This window comes from Bos indicus x Bos taurus, chromosome 25, assembly GCF_003369695.1.
Source record: "Bos indicus x Bos taurus breed Angus x Brahman F1 hybrid chromosome 25, Bos_hybrid_MaternalHap_v2.0, whole genome shotgun sequence".
Classification (NCBI taxonomy): Eukaryota; Metazoa; Chordata; class Mammalia; order Artiodactyla; family Bovidae; genus Bos; species Bos indicus x Bos taurus.
The window spans coordinates 32,256,185-32,278,219 of NC_040100.1; the positions used below are offsets into that span (position 1 = coordinate 32,256,185).

Here is a 22,035-nt window from a genome sequence, read left to right on the forward strand (position 1 = left end):
GCACATGAGTTTTCTTGGGTTGCCTGGGTACATCTAAATGCACAGAATTGAGGTATGGGGAGAAAAGGGCCGACTTCCGGAGGGCAGGGAGCGCTGGATGCCTTGGCAAGGGATCTGGAGGTGATCAGTATTGTCTGAGAACCGGGAAGGAGAACAAATGCTGAAGATGGGGACCCAGGGGCGCAGGGGAGAGCAGAAAGGGAATGAAAATCAGGAGGGCAGTTCAAGGTTGTGCGGGCACGTGGCGGGGATCCACGAGCAGGAGCAGAACCAGAAAGGGGAGACATTCTCCCCACCAGGATGGGGAGAGTGGGGTCTGGGCTGAAACTGGGGGGTTCCAGGGAGTGAGCGGGGTCTGGGAGTGTCAAGGGGGTGTTCCGAGGGTAGCGGGAGATCGGAGCGGTGGAGGGGAAGGGCAGAAGCCAGAGGGTCGCAGGTCCCTGGTGGGGTTTCTAGCTTGCGGGAGGCGGCCCCCGGCGAGTGGGGAGGATCGGGTCCAGGCGGCTCGTAGAGGCGGGGACTAGCCGGAAGCGGGAGCCGGAGCGCCCCGCCCCGGCCGGTCCAGCCCCCGCCCCCCGCCTTCGGGCTCTCCTCCCGGCCGCCTTCCAGCCAGTCCGCCCGCCAGCTCCGTCTGCTCAGACCTCCGGGCTCGACTGGCGGCGCGCGCGGCGGTGAGTGAGGTGCGCGTTGGCTGGCGGCGGGGGCGCGGGCTGGGGTCGCCGACGGGGAGGAGGCAGCGACCGGGGTGCTGATCCGCGGAACTTCGAGCTGGTGGTGGGTGGAGAGCGGGGTCGGTGCGGCGCGAGCACCCGCTCGGGACTCCGCGGGAGTGGTGGCCGTGTCCCGGAATCCTGGCGGGTCCCCGGGGTTCGAGGTGGTTGGAGGGCGTCGGAGTCCCGCCGCGATCTTCCGCGCGGGGCCGGCGAGGCCGGGCTTCCAGTCACTTGGCGCTTGTTCCCGCCGCAGTCCAGGCTGGTCCAGTTCCTGCTCCCCGAAGTGAGCCGATCGCCCGCGGATCGCGCGCGGTGGGGTCATCCCGCCCCCACCTGAAAGAGCGCCCCGTGTTGGTCACGGGGGCCTCCACCCCGGGAGAGCACACCCCGAGGCTTTTCAAAGAAGTCTTGTCTCGCTTGGTGGCTGCTCTCTCAAAGTTGAAGTTTCCATACTCTTTATCGCCCGGCGATTTAGAAACAAAACCAACCAAACAAAAAAAGCCCAACAGATTTCCGACGCCGGTCCCAGAAATTCGACTTCTGGGGTCCACGATATCTGCTTTTCCCCTCCATCCCCGGCTCCAGGGGGTTCCTCATAGTATTCAGGACCGCTCTCAGCGGACACCGGCGGGTCTAGGGAGCCCACGAGAGATGAAAATTCGGGACACAGAGCAAAGTCAGCCAGGGCCCTGGCTAGAGCCCTCGCGGGGAGGGGGTGTGTGTGGGGTGCGGGTAAGGTAGGCACTCTGTGAGCGCAGGGATGGGCCGGGACCCCGTCCACTGCCGCTGCCAGATACATGCCAGTGGCACAGGATGGCGAGGTGGACATTGGCCCTCCACGCCCAGCTAGGTAGGTGGCCTCTTTCTCTTTGGTTTCCAGGTCACTGTGATCTGGGCAGTGGGGTCATTGTTGTGCCAGAAACCCTTCCATCAAGGTCAGGACAGGAGGTGATGGGGAAATGGGGTATTCTGGACCGGCTGTGCATTCCAGGGATCAGGCCAGCTGGTCTTTGATTAGTTTTCTGGCTTTTGTGCTTCCGATAAGTGGGGCTGATGTCATTGCATGTCGGACTGAGCTTTGGTGGCTGGGAAATCCAGTTTCTGGAAGGCACAGGGCCTTCCCATCTTAGTGCATCAGGATAAGACTCGCCCACCCGTCTTCCCAAGGGGAGTAAACCCTTGGCTGGGTGAGCTGGTGCTGGTTCAAGGACTGTCTGGAACGCTGGTTGGCCCTGCAGTTCCCCTGGGGCTCTTTTAAGGAACGTTGTAGTTTGCATTAGTGTGTGCTTGACTGCCTCCCTTATCTTCTTACCCACCCACCCCGGAGTCATCTCTGATTGACTCTTACAATGAGACTCACCTGGATACCGTGTCCAGCATGAGCTGGTATCTGGGACTCTACCAGTGTGTTTGGTTTTATCGAAGTTGGATTCGTAGGCCTGCAAGCAGGTGACTTGCTCTACCTGGCGTAGAATAATACCCATGCTGCTCCTGGCTTACCTCTCAACCAGTCCTTGCACTGGGGTTTAAAGGTGCCCCAGACTCTCTAGGAAACATCTATTGTAGATCTACGATGGGAGGGGCCCATCTTCCCCCTTTCCTGTTTCTTGAAGGCATGAATAATAGATGCTTTTATTCACATTTGTGAAAGTATCCTCATTATAGTGTTTTTGTGGATTAAGTGACTCATTGATTGATCTGAGATGGAGGATCAGTTTCTTAAGTCTCTAAATACTAGATTGAAGTCATTTCACTGTCTCTAGTGAGTAAACTTTCCTTTGTTCCTTTAGTCGCTTTTACTGGATGGTTGTGGGGAAATAAAATGCTATTCTAGCCTTGTAAAGGACACAGAAGAAATGGCTCTAGGTTCTGAGGGGTTTATGCTGCAGGTGGAAAGTGGAAAAAAACACAGGTGGATAGTCAGTGCTCAGCAATCCCCTTGACTCAGGAAGGATTGAAAGAAATGGAAAGGAGTGAGCTATGAAGGAAAATTTCATAGGAAAGCAGAGACCTGAGAATACACATCACAGAAGGTACATGTATTCCAAATGAGCAGAAGAGGCTCAGCAAAGCTTTGGAGGAAGTGCAGGCCAGCCCATAGTTGAGGACAGTAAAAGGGAAGCCACTGAGAGCAAAGGAACTGGAAGGCATTTCCAGCCCAAGTTCATTTTCAAGGAGATAGGGCATGCTTCCTTGCTTTTACACACGACTGGCAGTGCTATGGTGCCACTCTGAGAACGGGAGCATGCCCATCAAGGACTTAAAATTCTCCCACTGAAAAGGAATCAACCCCAGCTACAGTGATGGTGGGGAAAAATGAGTTCCATGACTCGGAGTCCTAGAGTCTTGACACTGTGACTTGTCTTCTGTGTTTGTGCTTTTACTGCAATGAAAATAGCTCCCTGGGCAAGGTGGTCCGTCTCACCAAGCAAATAGCCTTCCTTAACTCTGCTGTACTTCAGTACCTACGTCCCTGTCTTTGGTGCCTGTTCCCCTTGCCTCCCAACCATGGCCAACTGGTGTTTACTTATCGGGGTTATTTGAGCTCTAAGTGGTACTTTCCTGGGTCCTCACAATTTCGTCTTACTGTTTGCACCTGTACTGGAGCTCAGGGCAGTTGGGATAACACTTTTGTAGCCAGTGAAGTTGTCTTTTGACTGCAGATTATTTCTGTAGAAGAACTCTGTGTACTTTTATAAGACTTAGGGCCTGGACAGAAGAAAGTAAATATCACGGGTGTCTCATTGGCAATTCCCTGTTTACCTAGTAGGTAGGAAGTTAATTCACCAAGATCCGAATTTCTTCTTCGTGGGTGTTAACGTCAGGGAAAATAATGGTGAAGAATTTAAGCTATTTAGCTCATGGGAGTTTTTTCTTTTCTTTTTAAAAAAAATTTATTTATTTTGGGAGATCTAACCCATGCCCCCTGCAGTGAAAGCAAGGAGGAAATCCTGACCACTGGACTGCCAGGGAATTTCCTCTCGTGGAGTTTTAGAATTGACAGTGTTCCTGGGGTAAATGTAAGAGCTTAGCATTGACTCACCCTATCCTTGAGTCCAGGGAGATTATTCATAAAGGCTGCATTGGTATTTTTTAAAGTTATGTAAAAAATAACAATATTACAGAAAGCATGAAAGATAACGAAGAGTATCTGGTATAATCTCAGCCTGTGAATGAAACAGCTAGCATCAGTTTTCCTGATTTGGCGGCTTCCTGTCATGGTGCCTGTTTTTTTATGAAGTTGTGATCAGGGTACGTATAATTTTGTCTCCTGATGCAGTCCTATTAATGTTCTCATTGTGCTGTTGCATCAAAAACCGTCATTCATGTGGAAACTGGGGATGTGGTTTCACCAGGAATCCAGGGGGGGAATTGTTTCCCTTTGATTCTGGGGGCGCAGCTCAGCTCCCCAGTGGAAGCATTTTCCATTCCACAAATCACTGTAATTTGTACTTAAGCCATATTTGAACCTGACTCTCAGATTGTGGTCACTTTATCTTTGCCTGGCGAAAGAAACTGAATTCGGAAGATGGAATGTGAAAACACGTCTCTGAAATCTTTCCCTGTGAGCTTCTGTATTTTTAACAGAGGTAGACTGAATTTATTTGGGTTCGTTGGCCTAAGAACCTTAGTGTAATTTCTCACTTCCTCTCCTGAAGAGAGTTGGAGATCCCAGTTTCCCTTTTTGTCTAAATTCTTCCTCCTAATAGATTGTAAAGAATAGTTTTCTACAGAGACCGTGAAAGACCAGCTCTCTTTGACCTCCTCCGCTGGTTCTCCACCTTGTGTACAAACTGGGCTATTTTCTTAGGAGGCCCGACAATTTGCATGCGTGTGTGTCGTTCTTTTTTGCACAGGAATGTCTTTTTCCCTGGGGTCAATTCTCTAATGCCTGTATTCTTTTCTGGGGCCTGGACTGTGGGGGCAGGGAATGGAATGGAATAATCTTCCCCTTTCTCTTCCTGAAAGAATTGAGGATTAAGTTGGTGGTGAAAAAGCTGCCTTATCTTCTCTCTGAAGGCCTTGTCCTTTTGTGTGTTGATCTAATACCTAAATCCAGAAAACTGTTCTATACACATCAGGAGGATGTATTTTTAGAAGTTTATCACCTACCTGTGGCCACCTATTTGTGGCCAGGCATCAGTGTGCAAATGCTGGGAGGAGATTCATTAAACTTTAAGGCTTATTCACTTAAAATGGGGGTATCTGTGTGTCTGTCTGTCTGCCTATCTACCTGTGTATCTATCCGGTAATTGGTAATCATCTATCTATCTACCTGTGTACCTATCTAGTAATCGGTCAGAGAGAAATACTAGAAACCCTGATCATCACCCCAGCCTCCACTTAATCCTTCCCATTTAACTGAAATACCTGAGGGGAACGAAATACCTGAGGGGAAATAAAACTTTCTTTAAAAAAAAAAAAAAGTAAATTAAACCTTAAACTTCTTTTTAATGGCAGCTTGATTTTTTTTTTTTTAAATTAAAAAAAGACTCATTTATTTGTTTTTGGCTGCGCTGGGTCTTCGTTGCTGGGCAGACTTTTCTCTAGTTGCAGCGAGCGGGAGCTACTCTTCAGTTGCGTACGTGGGCTTCTCATGGCGGTAGCTGCTCTTGCTGTGGAGCATGGGCTCCAGGCAGGCGTGCAGGTTTCTGCCGTTGTGGCGCAAGAACTTAGTTGTCCTGAGGAACGTGGGATCTACCCGGACCAGGTATTGAACCTGTGTCCCTTGCATTGGCATTCAGATTCTTAACCACTGGATTACCACGGAAGCCCTGTTTTGTCTTTAAAAACTGAACTTGTATGCTTTTGGTTGTTTTTTTTTTTTTTTTAATATTTATTTATTTGACTGTGTGGGATCTTAGTTATTGCGTGCGGGAACTAGTTCCCTGACCTGGGGCCCTCTGCTTCGGGAGTCATAGTTCCCTGACCTGGGGCCCTCTGCTTCAGGAGTCTTAGCCAGTGAACCCCCAGGGAAACTTCCATCTGATAGTTTAATTTTAGATTTGCCAGAAAGTAGCAGTTACTGCAAGGAGTTTTCCATCCGCCCCTCCCCTAGTTTCCCCGCTGTGAACGTCTTCCCTCATCTGTGAACATCTTACATCATCCCCGCAGGACTTGTGTGAAACTAGGAAACGAGCGCTGGCACCTCACTGTCGCCCACCCTCCAGACACTGTTTGACGTTTCTGCTAATGTCCCTTTTTCTGTTCCCAGACCCCATCCAGGGTACCACGCTGCATTTAATCACACCATCACCAAGTCTCCTCCTGTCTCCTCAATCTTTCCTTGTTTTTCATGGCTGTTTCTAAGCAGTAATGGGCAAAGATTTTGTAGAATTTCCCTCACATTGGGTTGGTCTGATGTTTGTCTCGTGATTCTACTGGGGTTACCGATTTTGGGGGAGAAGGCCACAGAGATGAAGGGCTCTTCACTTCACAAGGGGGTACAACATGATACCCAACATCGCTGCTGCCAGGTTTCCCTGTAGCAGAGTTCCTCTTTTTCCTCTTTTGATAGACCATTAGCCTTTCCTTCCTCCAGGGGATCTTCCCACCGCAGGGATCGAAACCAGGCCTCTTGCATTGCAGGCAGATTCCTTACCAGCTGAGCCACCAGGGAAGCCCAAGAATACTGGAGTGGGTAGATTATCCCTTCTCCAGCGGATCTTCCAGACCCAGGAATCGAACCGAGGTCTCCTGCATTGCAGGCAGATTCTTTACCAACTGAGCTATCAGAGAAGGCCTCACTCAGGAGAGGAAGGGTCAAGATTAAGCTCTACTTCTTAGAGGGAGAAGAGACTTCCCTGTAGCTCAAACGGTAAAGAATCTGCCTGCAATGCAGGAGACCAGGATTCGATCCCTGGGTCGGGAAGATCCTCTGGAGAAGGGAATGGCAATCCACTCTAGTATTCTTGCCTGGAAAATTCCATAGATAGAGGAGCCTGGTGGGCTGCAGTCCGTGGGGTTGCAAAAAGTCGGACACGACTGAACAACTAACACACAGGGGGCTAAGATCCAACATGCCTTGCGGAGCATATTAAAAAGCAAGAGACATTACTTTGCTGACAAAGTAGATGGACGAATGTCCATCTAGTCAAACCTATGGTCTTGGGTTTCCCTGGTGGCTCAGGTGGTAAGGCATCTGTCTACAGTTCGGGAGACCTGGGTTTGATCCCTGAGACAGGAAGATTCCCTGGAGAAGGAAATGGCAACCCACTCCAGTACTCTTGCCTGGAAAATCCCATGGACAGAGGAGCCTGGTAGGGTACAGCCCAAGGGGTCACAAAGAGTTGGACATGACAGAAGAGACTTCACTTTCACTTTCACTTAGAGGGAGGGTGCTTCTACACATTTGGAATTCTTGAAGGAAATTTGTCTTTTCTGTATTTAAAAAATACATACTCCTCTGCTCAATGTTATGTGGCAGCCTGGATGGCAGAGGAGTTTGGGGAGGAATGGATACCTGCATCTGGGTGGCTGAATTCCTTTGCTGTCCACCTGAAACTATCACAATATTGTTACTCAGCTATACTCCAGTATAAAATAATAAGTTTAAAAAAGTAAAAAAAACATAAAAAATACATACTTCTCTAGTTTTCTACTTCTAAGTAATCAGAATGTAAATTCATAATAAAGATAATGAACATACTATACATTATTCATGAAACTTAATAAGAGAGTAAATCAGAGTTCTCATGCAAAGAATTTTTTTCTCTTTCTTTGGTGTTGAGACTACGAGAGGGTGGCGGTTCAGTAAACTACTTGTAATCATTTCATGATGTGTAAGGGAAATCATTATGTTGTACACCTAAAACTTACACAGTTGTTGCTGTTCAGTTGCTAAGTCGGTGTCCGACTCTTTGTGACCCCAGGGACTGTAGCCCGCTAGGCTCCTCTGTCTTTGGGATTTCCCAGGCAAGAGTACTAGGGTGGGTGGCCATTTCCTTCTCCAGAGATCTTCCCAACTCTGGGATTGAACCCACGTCTCCTGTGTTGGCAGGTGGATTCTTTACCACTTTAGTCACCTGGGAAGCCCCCCAAACTTATACAGTGCTGTATGTCAAACTGGAAAAACTACGCCCTGCCAGTACACTCTTTGAGCTTACGCCATAGATTGCCCCATCATATATGGGCTATATATGCCATCTATGCGCATGAAATCTCTGGCTAGGAGGTGGTCTGTGCGTCGCTTTCCCCAAAGCTCTGTGGAGGGAGAATCCAGAGAAACAAGGATCCCAGCCCTTCCCCAGAGGGGTGTGATGCGGGCCAGTTAGGGAAACAGAATCTAATTTGCAGACAGGAAGCAATTAGGGCGGATGAGGGAGGTGAACATCATCCAGGGCTGGGATTGTTACAGATAGGCCAGGGGATGGCTGAAAAGACTGCAGGAGGTTAATGCTTACTTCCCTGTCTTCACCTGAAGTCTCGCTGAAGGAAACACTGTTTTATAATTCTCAAAGACATGACAGTTATAAAACCCACAGTCATCTGGAATATGGCCAAAATTGAGGAAATAAGCAAATAGGAGCCTCCCAAGTAACGCAGATAGTTATCATCAAGACAAATGCCCAGCTTGTTGACTTTCCTTATGGGAGGCTCCCAGGGAAGCTAGTAGCTCTTACTTTACATCAAGTTCTTACCCACGGGAAGCCTTCAGAAGCCTTGAAACAGCAATGGGGGGATGGGATGGGGGCTGTGTGCAGCCTGGGGTGTCACAGAACCACAAGACTCCCAGGTGAGCGTTTTCTTATCTTTTTTTTTTTTTTTGCAGACTCTTAAGGAGGCAGAGAGAAATAGGGGATCATTTTAGAAAATGATTAAGAGACTTTCAGGGAAGGGATAGTGAAAAAGGGCCTCAGTCAGATGGTCAGATGATAGCAACACCAGGAGTTACGAGCCTAGAGTTTTTGTCGTGTTGATTCTGTGATCTGGGGAGAGAAGCCCTTGGCGATGGGCCTTTGGGCCTTTGATGTGTGTTTATACTGACGGGGACTTGTTGGGTGGCTTTTGCTGTGGCTGCTTTCTCCTGGTATTCTAGGTTTTGAGGCTTATTTTTAGAATCTGAATTATCCTTGGCAGGAGTTGCAAACTTGGAGGGGGTTTTTCAAGTCGCTTTTGGGCTGCTGATTAATGAAACAGAACCTGCTTGGGAGGTGGGGGTCCCTCCCTGAAAGATTCGGCCCCGTCCCCACCTCGCCCGGACCAGGCTTATTTTTTGTTTGTTTTATTTTGGTTGTGCAACGTGCGGGGATCTTAGTTCCCTGACCCGCACCCCCTGCAGTGTAATCGTGGAGTCTTAACCATGGGACTGCCAGGAAGTCCCAGGGCCAGACTCTTGACGGTGCAAAGGCTCCCATAACCTGGCCCCACCCTCCTGGCCAACCTCTGTCACTTCCCCAGGGAACACGGGTGTGCCTGCCTCTGCATCTACCTCCTATTTCCCTTGCCCGCATCCTTCTCTTGTCTCAGACCTTCCGCTTGCCTTAGAATCTGGGCTCAGTTTCCCCTTTGTGTCTGCTCCCATGTCTTCCCAGACTGATTCACTTTTCCTCCTCAAATGGGTTCCTTCAGGCCAGTGAGGGAGGGCCCATGCAACCCTGCCCACAGTCCCACATCCGTCCTCAGCTTTTAGAACTTCCCGCATGAAAAATAGACCACAGTGCAAAACGCAAAGAGAAGAGTTTTGCTGTGGCCGATAGGACGTTGGTACAGATTTGGGACTGAGATAGAGGAAGCGGTGGTGTGCATGTCTTCTCACCAAAGAGAAGTAATCAGTAACTTGAAAATCTGTCTGCGAACCCTTAGGGAGGGGCCGAAGGCCAGCTGATGGGCATGAAACACCAGTCATGGGACCAAGGACTGATGATGTCATGTCACCCAGAAGTGGGAGGATGTGAGAGACCAACGTGGGAAGGGCAGATACGGGGTTTGCAGAAGAGGCTCTTTGTCCCTATTAAAAAAAAAAGTTTATTATATTTTAAATTTAATTTAATTTTAAAGCGTTTAATTATAAGTATGTTATAATTAATACAAATTATAAAGAATAGATCATAGAAATACACATTTATTATGTTATAATTATATTTAACTTAAATAATTTCTTAATTTTTTGACTGTGTAGTATTGCTGTGGCTCAGTATACAAAAGACCGAGTCTAAGAGTGAAAAGCATTCATCCAGCCACATTCCCCAGTGTACCTCCCTCCTCCTTTTACAGGCAGCCACTGTTATCTGTTTCTCCCCCCACCCCCCCTTTAGGTTGGGTGGTTCGGTGAAAGCGCTGAGTCCTAACCTCTGCACTGCCCGAGAATTTCCGGTTACTGTATTACTTCCTTGTGTATCCATTTGGAGACATTTCATGCCTGTTTTATAAGGAAATGTGTATCCTTCTTCCTTGTACACCAATGATGGCCTGAGACGATAGACACCATTTGGGCTTTTTTTCACGCAGTGATCTGTTAATATTGCAGGGATATCTGTGTTTCCACACATGAAGTTCCTCGTTCAGTCTTGATGGTCGCATGCCATTCCCCTCTGTGGGTGGAGCGTAACTGGTCTACCCAGTTCTCTGCTGGTGGACAATTAGGTGGTTTCTAGCAACAAGGCAGTGGGTTACCTCTGTGTGCTCAGCATTTGTCACTGCCTCAACGCATGGCGTCAGCTCCGATGCACATACCTAGAGGAGGAATCTCTGGGTTAAAGGACTCCTGCGTGTTGCATTTTGGTAGGTGCTTCCACGGTGTGAGACTCAGTTTACCTCCCTATCAGGCCTGGGGGAGAGGCCAGCTCTGTGTTCAAACAGTTTGCCCTTTGCTAAAGGTGAAGATGGCAGATGTGGGGTTGAGGAGTTGAGGGGGCTCTCGGGGTTGTGTGCAGACCCCCAAGTCCCTGGGGTCCTTCCATGGAAGGGCTGACCCGGAAGAAGATGGAGGTGCAAGGCCAAGCTAGTGAGGAAGTCCTTCCAGAGAAGGTGCCAGCAGCCTTGGGAGACGAGGACAGGAAATGGGAAGTGGGCTTGGAGGGGTCATGGCCGAGGGTGGAAGGAGATTGGTGGTCCCGGGTGAATCCGAGGACGTGGAAGAGAAGCTCTCAGGCAGAGGGGCTGAGGATGCAGGCTGGGGTAGCGGGGGCTTTTATTTTTACCTTTCTTATTTAAAACATTTATTTATTTATGGCCCTGCCGGGTCTTTGTTGCTGCTTGGGCTTTGTCTAGTTTGGGAGAGCGGGGGCTACTCTCTAGCTGTGGTGTGCGGGCTTCTCATTGCAGTAGCTTCTCTTGTTGAGGAGCCCAGGCTCTTATCCAGCGTGCACGGGCTTCAGCAGTTGTGGCTCCCGGGCTCTAGAGCACAGGATCAGTAGTTGCGGCGCATGGACTTATTTGCTCCATGGCATGTGGGATCTCCCTGGTTTAGGGATCGAACCTGTGTCTCATGCATTGGCAGGTGGATTCTTTACCACCGAGCCACCAGGGAAGCCCTGTTTTTACCTTTTAATGAGGAACAATTTGAACAAGCTTAGAGATTAGGAGGGGCTTCCCAGGTGGTACTTGTGTTAAAGAACCTGCCTGCCAATGCAGGAGACACCGGAGACACGGATTCGATCCCTGGGTCAGGAAAATCCCCTGGAGGAGGGCATGGCAACCCACTCCAATATTCTTGCCTGGAGAACCCCGTGGACAGAGGAGCCTGGTGGATTGCAGTCCATGGGGTCGCAAAAAAATCAGACATGACTGACTAAGCACAAGCAAGCCTGAGATCAGGAGAGGAGCCAGCTGAGAGGGCAGGGCTGGCAGAAGGGGTCATTGCTGGAGCAGCGTCCCTGGGATGTGGCAGGGCGTGGTGGGGTGGCCATTCTCGTGGGCTTTAAGTAGAGGTTGAGCCCAGAGAAGAGTTCCTGCTGAGCTGAGGGTGGGCGGACAGATGCCTGGGAGCTAGGGTGGGAGGTTGAGGGGCTCAGGTCCCTGCTGGGGGGCACTGCTGTGGGAGTGGGAGAGACCCCTTGGGAGTCCGCAGGGCTGGTGGGAATTGGGCAACCCAGCTAGGAGTGGACAGGTTTGTTTGCTCTGCCTACTGTAAGAGATTACAAGCCTAGTAGCTGAAATAACATGTTTCTTATCATACAGTCTGGAGGTCAGGAGTCCGCAATGGGTGTCACTGGGTGAGACTCCAGGCGCTGTTCTCCTGGAGGCTCTCGGCAAAAGAGAATCTATCTCCTGGCCCTTTCTAGCTTCTTTATTTTGTTGTTCGGTCGCTCAGTCGTGTCTGACTCTTTGGTACCCCATGGACTACAGCACACCAGGCTCACTTGTCCTTCATTATTACCCGGAATTTTCTCAAATGTATGTCCATTGAGTTGGTGATGCCATCCAACCATCTCATCCTCTTTCGTCCCCTTCTCCTCCTGCCCTCAATCTTTCCCAGCATCAGGGTCTTTTCCAATGAGTCAGCTCTTCACATTAGGTGGCCAGAGTATTGGAGCTTCAGCTTCAGCATCAGTCCTTCCAATGAATATTCAGGACTGATTTCCTTTAGGATGGACTGGTTTGATCTTCTGTCCAGGGGACTCTCAAGAGTCTCCTCCAGCACTGGTGTTCAAAAGCATCAATTCTTCTGTTCTCAGCCTTCTTCTTTATGGTCCACCTCTCACATCCGCACATGACTACTGGAAAAACCAACTAACAAACACCTATGAATCTTGGTCCATGGCTCCCTGAGCCTATTTCAAAGCCAATAGGGCCTTTTCTATCTTTGAGGCCCTCCTGCCTCCATCTTCTAAGGACCATTGTAGTTGTCTTGGGGCCACTTGAATCATCTCTTCCTCTCAAGGGCCTTAACCTCATGACAGCTGCAAAATCCCTTTTGCCATTTAAGGCAACGTGTTCTGGAACTTCCCTGACCGTCCTGTGGTTAAGACTTCATCTTTCAATTCAGGAGGTGCAGGTTTGATCCCTGGATGGGGAGCTAAGATCCCACATGTCTCCAGGCCAAAACCCAAAACATAAAACAGAAACTGTAAAAAAAAAAAAAAAGAAAGAAACTATATTGGATGGCATCCCCGACTCAATGGACGTGAGTTTGAGCAAGCTCTGGGAGATGGTGAAGGTCAGGGAAGCCTGGCATGCTGCAGTCCATGGGGTTGCAAAGAGTGGGACATGTCTTAAGTGACTGAACAACATATTGTATCAAAGTAAATAAAAACTTAAAAAAAAGTCCACATTTAAAAAAAAAATCTTTAAAAGATAAAAATTAGTATTAACAAAAAAAAGAACCACATATTCTGGGAATTGAAAGTGAAAGTGTGAGTTGCTCAGTCATGTCCAACTCTGGGACCCCATGGACTGTAGCCCACCAGGCTCCTCTGTCCATGGAATTTTCCAGGCAAAAATACTGGAGTGGGTTGCCATTCCCTTCTCCAGGAGATCTTCCCGACCCAGGGACTGAACTCAGGTCTCCTGCATTGCAGGTGGATTCTTTGTCATCTGAGCTGCCAGGAATGAGCCTTCTGTGATGAGGATGTGGACAACTTTAGAGGGCGTTACTCTGTCTCCCCAGTGCGGGTGAGGGTGGGAGGAGCCAACTCGAGGCGGTTTGGACAAACAAGTAAAGGCGTGAAGGTAGTGGCCTGAGAAGGGGCGAGTGTGGTGTCAAGGGATCTGCGTTCTGCCTTCTGCCGGTCTGTGTCGCTGCGAGCAAGCGACCTCCCCGTCCTTGGACTTGATTCCGCCTCCCTGTAAGTAGTTAAATCTAATGCTCTTGTAATGACGCAAGTGCCCAGTGTTCTGAGCACATGCAACCCTGTGAAGGTGGGGGTCCGATTATAATTCCATTTTCCTGATGAAGAGACCGAGGCATGGAGAAATGAAACACATTCAGACTGCCTAGAAGTGACAAGAGCTGCATTTTGAACTGAGGTTGTATGCTTCTTTCTTTCTTTCTTTCTGGCTGTGCTGGGTCTTTGTTTGCTACTCGGGCTTTTCTCTAGTTGTGGGGAGCAGGGGCTACTCTAGGGGCATGGGCTCAGTAGTTGTGGCTCCCGGGCTGTAGACACAGGCTAAGAAGTTGCAGCACATGGGTTTAGTTGTTCCACTCGAGGGATCTTCCGGGACCAGGGATCGAACCCATGTCTCCTGCATTTGGTAGGTGAATTCTTTACCACCGAGCCACCAGAGAAGCCCTCCAGGTTTTTGCTCTTAAATATTTGACTTGTCTTAAAAATCCTATCATCAAAAAAAAAAAAATTCTATGGTCTTAACTTTCTTTGGGCCCTTTCTGTTCCCCTCTGTGTGCCCGCACCTGCTCACATTCTTCCATGTCTTCTCTTTTCCCCAGATCATTGTTGGGTATGCAGGCTGTGGTCCACGTCAGTCCCTCTGACCTCTTAGAGATGGGTGGTACCCAGCCACGCTTGTAAATAACAGGACCCTCACAGGTGTTTCTGAAAACCCCACACACGGCGGTATCAGGTACCAGGCACACACATCCCACCTCTAACGTCTCTGAGCTCAGTGGCAACGCTTCTCCACCAGGTCAGGTCCTGATTGGAGTCGGCGATCAAGCCCGCGTGTCTTCTGCAATTGCCCAGGGAGAATTTACTCAGCATCAGGAATCACCTCTCTGTCCTCCGTCTCCTTTGTTTTTGAACCCTGCTTGCCTGTCGGTCATTTCACCAGAAAGGATTGGAGTTGGGAAGGAAGAAAATCACCCAAGGCTCCTTAAAGCCCCTAGTTTCTGCCGAGCTCCCCCCTCCCATCCTTGCTGGTTCTGAAGCACTGAGGGTGGAGGTGCCTGCAGAAGAGTGAACTCTGTCCCCCTTCTTCCTGTCCTCGCACGTCAGCAGCAGTTGCTGACGTTCATGGTGTCTCAGGGTAGAAGGTCATTAGAGTCTCTGCATTTTCTTGACACCCATGATGAAAGACTGTCATTTCTGGAGAATGCATGACGCACCATCTGGGTTAGATTAAGTGGCTTCGGACCCACACCAGGGACCAGGTGATGAATGTGGAGTGACGGGTATTACTGAGTTTGGGCTGGTGGTATCGAGGCGCCTGTTCGGAGTCCAGATCTTGGATGGATGGTGGAGCCGAGGGAAGCACCCACTCCTCACTCTCTTCTGAAATCCCAACCAGAACTGGGAGTGGTTGTTGACAGAATCCATGTGCACCCCTTCACCAGAGCCCCAAGATGAAACTTAACATTGAAGAGAAAAAAGTCAACTAATCTTGAAGTTTGGAGGGTGTGGCTTTTTTTTTTTTCTTTCTGTTTTTATCTTGTTGGTGTTTGCTTCCCTTTTCAAGTTCTTTCTGCCCACATCTTGATCTTGTGCCTTGACATCGCAGGGTGCCCTGTTGAGAAGTATCACTCTCTCCAAAGAACTCTGGAGGAAACAAAGGATTCCAGACCAGTTAAGCGATTCCAGTTCTGGAGCATATTTGCTGATGCTCAGATCAGATCTGGCCATCATGCTACCTTGAACTGAACTGTGAGGGCCATCTATTACTGAGGTCTGTTGTTAGTGATATCTTCCTATCTATCGTTGTTCAGTCGCCTAGTCCTGTCTGACTCTTTGCAACCCCATGGACTGCAGCCTGCCAGGCTCCCCGTCCTTCACTATCTCTCGGAGTTTGTGCAAATGCATGTCCGTTGAGTCAGCGATGCTATCTAAACATCTCATCCTTTGCCGCCCCCTTCTTTTGCCTTCACTCTCTCCCAGCAGCAGAATCTTTTAACATCTTTCTATTTAAAAAGCTTTATTTTGGTTAGATTCTAAGTTGAAGCTCTTAAGGTTAAGTTCCTTCCATTTATGTTTACTTCCAAATCTGGATGCCATCCAAGCTGGATTTTGGTGTCCTTCTTATGCATAGGTATCATCTCCAAATATATGTGGGAATATCGGGGTGACCAACTTGTTCTGGTTTGCCTGGGACTTTCCCAGTTTAAGTACCAAAGCTCCTGTATCCGGGGAAACTGCTCCATCCTGGGTGAACTGGGACAGTGGGTCACCCTGTGAAGTACCCATCATGTTTTGAGCTTAGTTCTGAGCGCTAGGGATGCAGATGTTAATAAATTTCAATCCCTGTGACCAGTAGAAAAGAGCAATATGTGTAATGACAGCTAGCACTTGCTAAGGGCATGCGTGTCTCTCATTGCCCTGTGTCCCTGTCACAAGTGGATTCATTTAATCCTCCTAAGAGCCTCGTGAGGAAGAAACTGTGAGTATGCCCATTTCACAGATGGGAAAACTGAGGCACCAAAGTCATGCTCCAGGGAACTCAAAAGCGACTGACCACAGGCCATCTGGCTTCAGACCATGCACCACTGATTTCTGCACCGTGTAGAGAGGTTTGGGAGGAATTAGTTCTTCCCTGGGAAGGCCAGAGATTGCCTCTTGGAGGAGGTGACAGGTGAGCAAGGATATGATGGGTGAGAGGGATTTGCAGACCTGTGGGGAAGGAAGGAAACCGGCAGGCGGGTGAGAGGGGGCAAAGAGGAAAGAGCTGGGCTTGTTTGGGGCCATCCAAGCAAGGCTGCAGACACGTCAAAGATTTGCATCCGTGGTGGGAGGTGAAGTGAGAGGGGCAGGGTGCGGAGTAGCGGTGCAGCGTGTCCTGAGAACCCCTGGGCGACCCAGGACCTTTGGTCACCTTAACTAGGGGGCACATTGGCAGCTCTCTGAAAGACCCCAGTGGTCTCTCTTAAGTAAATGAGCCACTGGATGGCTGAACTAAGGCCAATGGATTGGAGCTTAAATTACAGGCCTTGGCTTGTAATATGGAGACTGTAGAGATTTCTAGCACTGCCTCTTTTCTTTCTTTTCACTTTTTTTTTTAGTTTTTTGCTTCATGGCTTGTGGGATCCTAGTTCTCTGATCAGGGATGGAACCCATGCTCCCTGCATTGGAAGCACCACATTCTAACCAGTGGGCTGCCAGGAAATTCTGCTAGCACTGCCTTTTCTTTTTTTTTTAAAGTTGTTGTTCCTCACGTTCACCAGACATTAAAATTCACCATCTGAACGTGTACAGTTCAGCGGCATGCAGTCCATTCACAGCGCTGTGCAACCATCCCAGCTCCAGAACATTTTCATCACCCTCAAAAGAAACCCTGTACCGGTTCCCTCCCAGCACCCTCACCCTGCACCCCCAACCCCTGTACCCCAAGTTGGTTTTCTGTCTGGATTTACCTATCCTGGACATTTTGTATAAATGGATGGAATCACACAATGATTTCGAGTCTGACTTCTCTCCAAGTCATGTTTTTGAGGTTCACCCCAGCGATGTTTTGGAACTGCCGTTATCAGTGACCGAGCTGGTCGGCTGACCATCTCTAGGCTTCCTAAAAGTCCAGCCCCTGCTTCTGAATTTAGGATTCCAGGCAAACACTGCCAGGCTGGGCCCCCATGCCCTTCACTGAGCACCTGTACAATCACAGACAGAGTAAGTTGACTCCCAGAGCTTGAGTGAGCTCCACTGAGGTGTTTCGGGGAATTCTGTTTAGGCCAAGTATTTTTAGGAAAAAAATCTGGTGCTGAAAGTGACTTGGAGTTTATTCTTGCGTCTTGAGGTTTCAGGATCAATTCATTAATCACAGCTCAAAGAGAGAAGATGGCTGTGCCCGTCGGCATGGCTTCTCTCCAGGATTTTGAGGGCTTTTTCCTCCTGTCTTTCAACAGAGGGGATATTAAAAAGCCCAATCTGAGACTCAGATGACGTGGCGTTTGCTCTTTCTTCCCTGGGAGCTGCAGCAGGCGGTAGAGGTATCCCATCTCCACACGGTTTTTTAAACAGACGTGGAATCTCACAGGACCTCCCTGCTGGTCCAGTGGTTAAGACTCCGTGCCCTCACTGCAGGTGGTGTGGGTTCGATCCCTGGCTGGGGAGCTAAGATCCCATATGCTGCATGGCACAGCCAAAAAATAAAAATTAAACAGATATGGCATCTCAGAATTCTGAGATCACCTCTTCATTGCTGCTGCTCTAAGTCTCTTCAGTCATGTCCAACTCTTTGGGACCCCATGGGTCATAGCCCGCCAGGCTTCTCTGTTCATGGGATTCTCCAGGCAAAAATAGTGGAGTGGGTTTCCATTCCCTCCTCCACAGGATATTCCTGACCCAGGGATCGAACCTGCGTTAACTGCATTGCAGGCGGATTCTTAACTGCTGAGCCACCGGGGAAGCCCAAAAGTGAAAGTGAAAATCGCTGAATCGTATCTGACTGTTTGCGACTCCATGGACTATATAGTCCATGGAATTCTCCAGGCCAGAATACTGGAGTGGGTAGCTGTTCCCTTCTCCAGGGATCTTCCCAACCCAGGGATCGAACCCAGGTCTCCTGCATTGCAGGTGGATTCTTTACCGGCTGAGCCACCAGGGAATCCCCATTGCTTGGCTCCTCCAAAAAGAGCAGGAATTGCTCTGTGGATATCTACCGTAAGTTGATCAGTGACTCCTGGACCCCTGATCATCATTAAAGAAGCAGATCATTTTGAATTGAAAGTCCTCAGTGACAAAATTAGTTGGGAGTCCTTAATTTGTTGTTGCTGTTGTTCAGTCACTTAAGTCATGTCCGACTCTTTGCGACATTATGGACTGTAGCCCGCCAGGCTCTTCTGTCCAGGGGCTTTTCCAGGCAAGAATACTGGAGTGGGTTGCCATTTCTTCCTCCAGGAAATCTTCCCCGCTCAAAAATCAAACCCATGTCTCCAGCGTCTCCTGCATTGACAGGTGGATTCTTTACCAACTGCACCACCTGGGAAGCCCCGGAGTCCATAGATGGGCAGGTGTATTTTAGAATCTTGTCTTGGGTATGTGGTGTGAAAGTCTAGAAATTAATCTTCAGAAGTGTGAGGGAGGTAGAGAAAAAAAGAGGTGACCTGTCACCTTGGGTTCAATTAATTTTCCTTTCACATTTCTTTGAAGGGTAAATTGTGTGAAATGAGTTGCTGATTGTGTCTGGATCTCCCAGCCTGGGAGGTATTTTGGTGAGTTTTAAAGAGCTCCAGAGTCCAAGGGGGCATGAATTTTAACCCCAACCCTGCCGTTTCATCTGTGTGACTTTGGACAAGATTCTCAGCCTCTCTGGGTGCCCAGTTTTTTCATTTGTATTGAGGTCTATTTTGTCTGATAATGAGTATTGCTGGTCCAACTTTCTTTTGATTTCCATTTGCAGGGAATACCTTCTCCCATCCTCTTACTTTTCATCTGTAAGCGTCTCTGGGTCTGCAGTAGGTCTCTTTTAGACAGCGTATATATGGGTCTTGTTTTTATATCCATCCCACCAGTCTCTTTTGGTTGGTGCATTTAATCCATTTACATTTAAGGTGATGATCGACGTGTATGATCCTATTACCATTTTCTTAAGTGTTTTGGGTTTATTTTTTGTAGGTTTTTTCCTTCTCTTGTGTTGCTTGCCTAGAGAAGTTCCTTTAGTTTTTGTTGTAAAGCTGGTTTGTTGGTGCTAAACTCTCTTAACTTTTGCTTGTCTGTAAAGCTTTTGATTTCTCCATCAACTCTGAACGAGAGTTGCTGAGTAGAGTATTCTTGGTTGTAATTTATTTTCTTTCATCACTTTAAATATTTCATGCCATTCGCTTCTGGTCTGTAGAGTTTCCATTGAGAAAGCAGTTGATAACTATGGGAGTTCCCTTGTATGTTACCTGTTTTTTTCATTTGTAAAACAGGTTGATGGTATTGTAATTTTTCATTCCTGACTTACTGTTTTGGGGATGGGATGATGGCAGGTAAGGGTGTGAATTACAGGGCCCCTTGCAGTAAAGTAAGATACCGTTATGGTTCATCTTAATGCAGTTGTGAATCTGGGGTGGTTGGGGTATGAGTAGTAGATACTGCTCAGCCAAGTAGGACCTCTGTATTCAAAGATGTCAAAATAAGGCTGCTTATCTGCAACCCCTGAGCACCCTTTACCTTCTTCCTGGGGTGAGGACCCAGCAGATTCAAGACCAGAGGAGTGACCCGTGTAGGAGGAAGCGGACGCCAGCTAGCCCAGCCCTGCTTGGCCCCTGTACAGCAGCAGGCAGTGTCCCCCAGTCTGATCCCCCCTCACTCCATCTACCTCCCTTTCTCATGGCTCATGAGATTGAAGTTGCAAGAGGGCTGGGCCTGCCTGGAAAAGAACATGCAGATGTCAAGGACCCTAGGACTTGGTCGGTAAAAGGAATGAGTTCGGACAATTGCATTTATGACACCAAGAAAAGAGGGGTCACATATCAGAAGGACTCAATGAATAAATGTGGGTGATTGGGGATACTCAAATATTAACACCTCTTTCCAAATAGTGGGTTCTCAGTGAGGACCCATGGGGAAAAATCAGTTCTTAGGGGAGGGGAGAGGGGGCAAAAAAAATCTTAGATATCACAGTGATGTGTGGCCCTCCAAAACTCAACCCTGCCCAACCAAGTCTTATTTCTTAGTATTTAATTTCTCTTGTTAGGTGGAAATTAAATTATATTCAAATTCATTAATTGAATTTGAATATATATATATATATTTTTTTTCCCTTGAGGAAGGGGGAGAGGAAAAGAGCGGAGGCAGCTGTAACGAAAGCAAGGTTGGGAAGTCCTGCTCTGAACTGGGTTCGATGAATGAGCTACTCCCAGACTCATTTCTGTAGGCCCAGGAATAAATAGCGGTATAACCCTCCCTGACCATTTAAGAGAGTAACTTTCACCCACCCAGCGAATCACTGAGACTTGGAACAAGGGATGTTTTCAGTTAGGCACCCCAGACTTCCAATAGGCATATTTGTGGATGAGAAAATGGGGGCCACGTTGGTGCAGCTGGTCACGGGCCAATTTCCAAGGTCAGGCCTGGTTCTTCTTGCTCCAGGAATGCATCTCTTCGTGCCTCAGAAATGCCTCTTTTTTATACACAGTGGTTGCATTCAGCTACATAACATTTGGCCCCAGTGCAGCGTGGAAAGGCAGGGCCCCTGGTTCAAGAAGTATTTGGAATTTCAGCATGGCGGCCGCATTCAACTGAGCTTGGCAGGCCCTTGTGCCCATAGGGTCCCGTGGGACTACATGGGTCGCGTGCCCGGGAGGCCAGCCCCAGTCACATTTTCCATGTTTAAAAAATGAGTTTGAAATGCCTCTCTCTGGATTTGGAAGGAGCTAAATAAAAGAGTCATTCTGAGATGGTGAGAAGAGAAATCTCCAGCCCTTAACATTTCCCTGATTCCTGTGGGGGCAGGTGGAAGGTGGGTGGAGAGTCCCCTTCAATGTGTCCTTTTAAATGGACAGTCGAGAAAAGCTACTCTCAGGGGCTTAATAACAAAGTTAAACAACTGGGGAGGGAGGAGGGAGACCCCCTTGTTTGTTCCTTTATTCCCCCCACAAAGCTCCCCGTAACTATGGCAACCTGAGTTCTGCAAGAGGCCTATACCCAAGCCACCCCGGGGGCAACCAAAGGATTCTCAAGGCTGTGCTTTTTTTTGTGGCAGAACTGTGGCTTTGCTGTGTTGTTAAACTCAGAGTTGCTTTCCTGTAGTTTCCAGTTTGTCCCACATGAATTTCCAGAATTGTGCTCTGGAGCGATGAAGTGTTCTCTGGTGGCAGTGGAGGGTGTCTGCATGTGTCCCCATGTGTCTGTGTCCGAATGTCCGTCTGCCCTTAAGCGTTTCACATTGTGGGGGAGAGGAGGAGCAGATGGAGGCCAGTTGAACAACCACCCATTCTGGAAGGGTGGTTAAGTGGGTGGCTCGGTGGGCCTCCTGATCTTGGGGGAAATCAAATTAAAAAGAAATGGGGGATAGCGAGAGGGGGGCAAAAAAAAATGGGGACTCACTGAAGTGGCATTTCCTGGCCTGGGGCCTTGGGGAAGAAAGCAGGCTGTGGAATTTATTTAGAAAGCTTTTGAAGCAGCTGGTTATGTTTTTTTCTTAAAAACACACACACACACACACACACACACACAACCCACTCTAGGCTGTTGGCTCTTGTTCTTTTCAGAATTATGAGCGTGTTTATGTGGCTATTTGATCCAAAAGCCGCGTTCCCAAGAGACAGTGTTCTAAAGTTCCAGAAAATAGGACGTGACTACAAGGAAGCTGATGACGGCTAATAAAAGGGGGCAAGGGTGGGTGGGTGTTCATTTCCAGAACAGAAACCCAGGGCCTTCCTTCCTTGAGATGTCTTGGAAAGAACCCCGCCTCCCCCCAGCTTTCTCCCTCCTGCATGCTCTGCCTCAACAGCACAGTTCACAGTTCCCGGCTGAGTTTCTTCCCTTTCGGAGGAGAGAGGCAATCACTCAGTCATGTCCAACTCTTTGCTGCCCCATAGACTGTAACCCACCGGGCTCCTCTGTCCATGGAA

General features: G+C 48.6%; 1 protein-coding gene across 2 annotated transcripts in view; it reads left to right on the forward strand.

Moving 5' to 3' along the window:
* The first annotated feature begins 564 nt into the window (after positions 1 to 564).
* Positions 565 to 22,035, forward strand: part of LITAF (lipopolysaccharide induced TNF factor) — a 37,524-nt gene continuing 16,053 nt past the window's right edge. The window contains exon 1 of one of the 2 annotated variants that reach the window (XM_027526760.1): positions 565 to 671. The gene's annotated coding sequence lies outside the window, so the exon portion shown is untranslated. Of the gene's footprint in view, positions 681 to 22,035 lie in introns of both variants that reach the window. The other variant, XM_027526761.1, reaches the window with a different exon arrangement.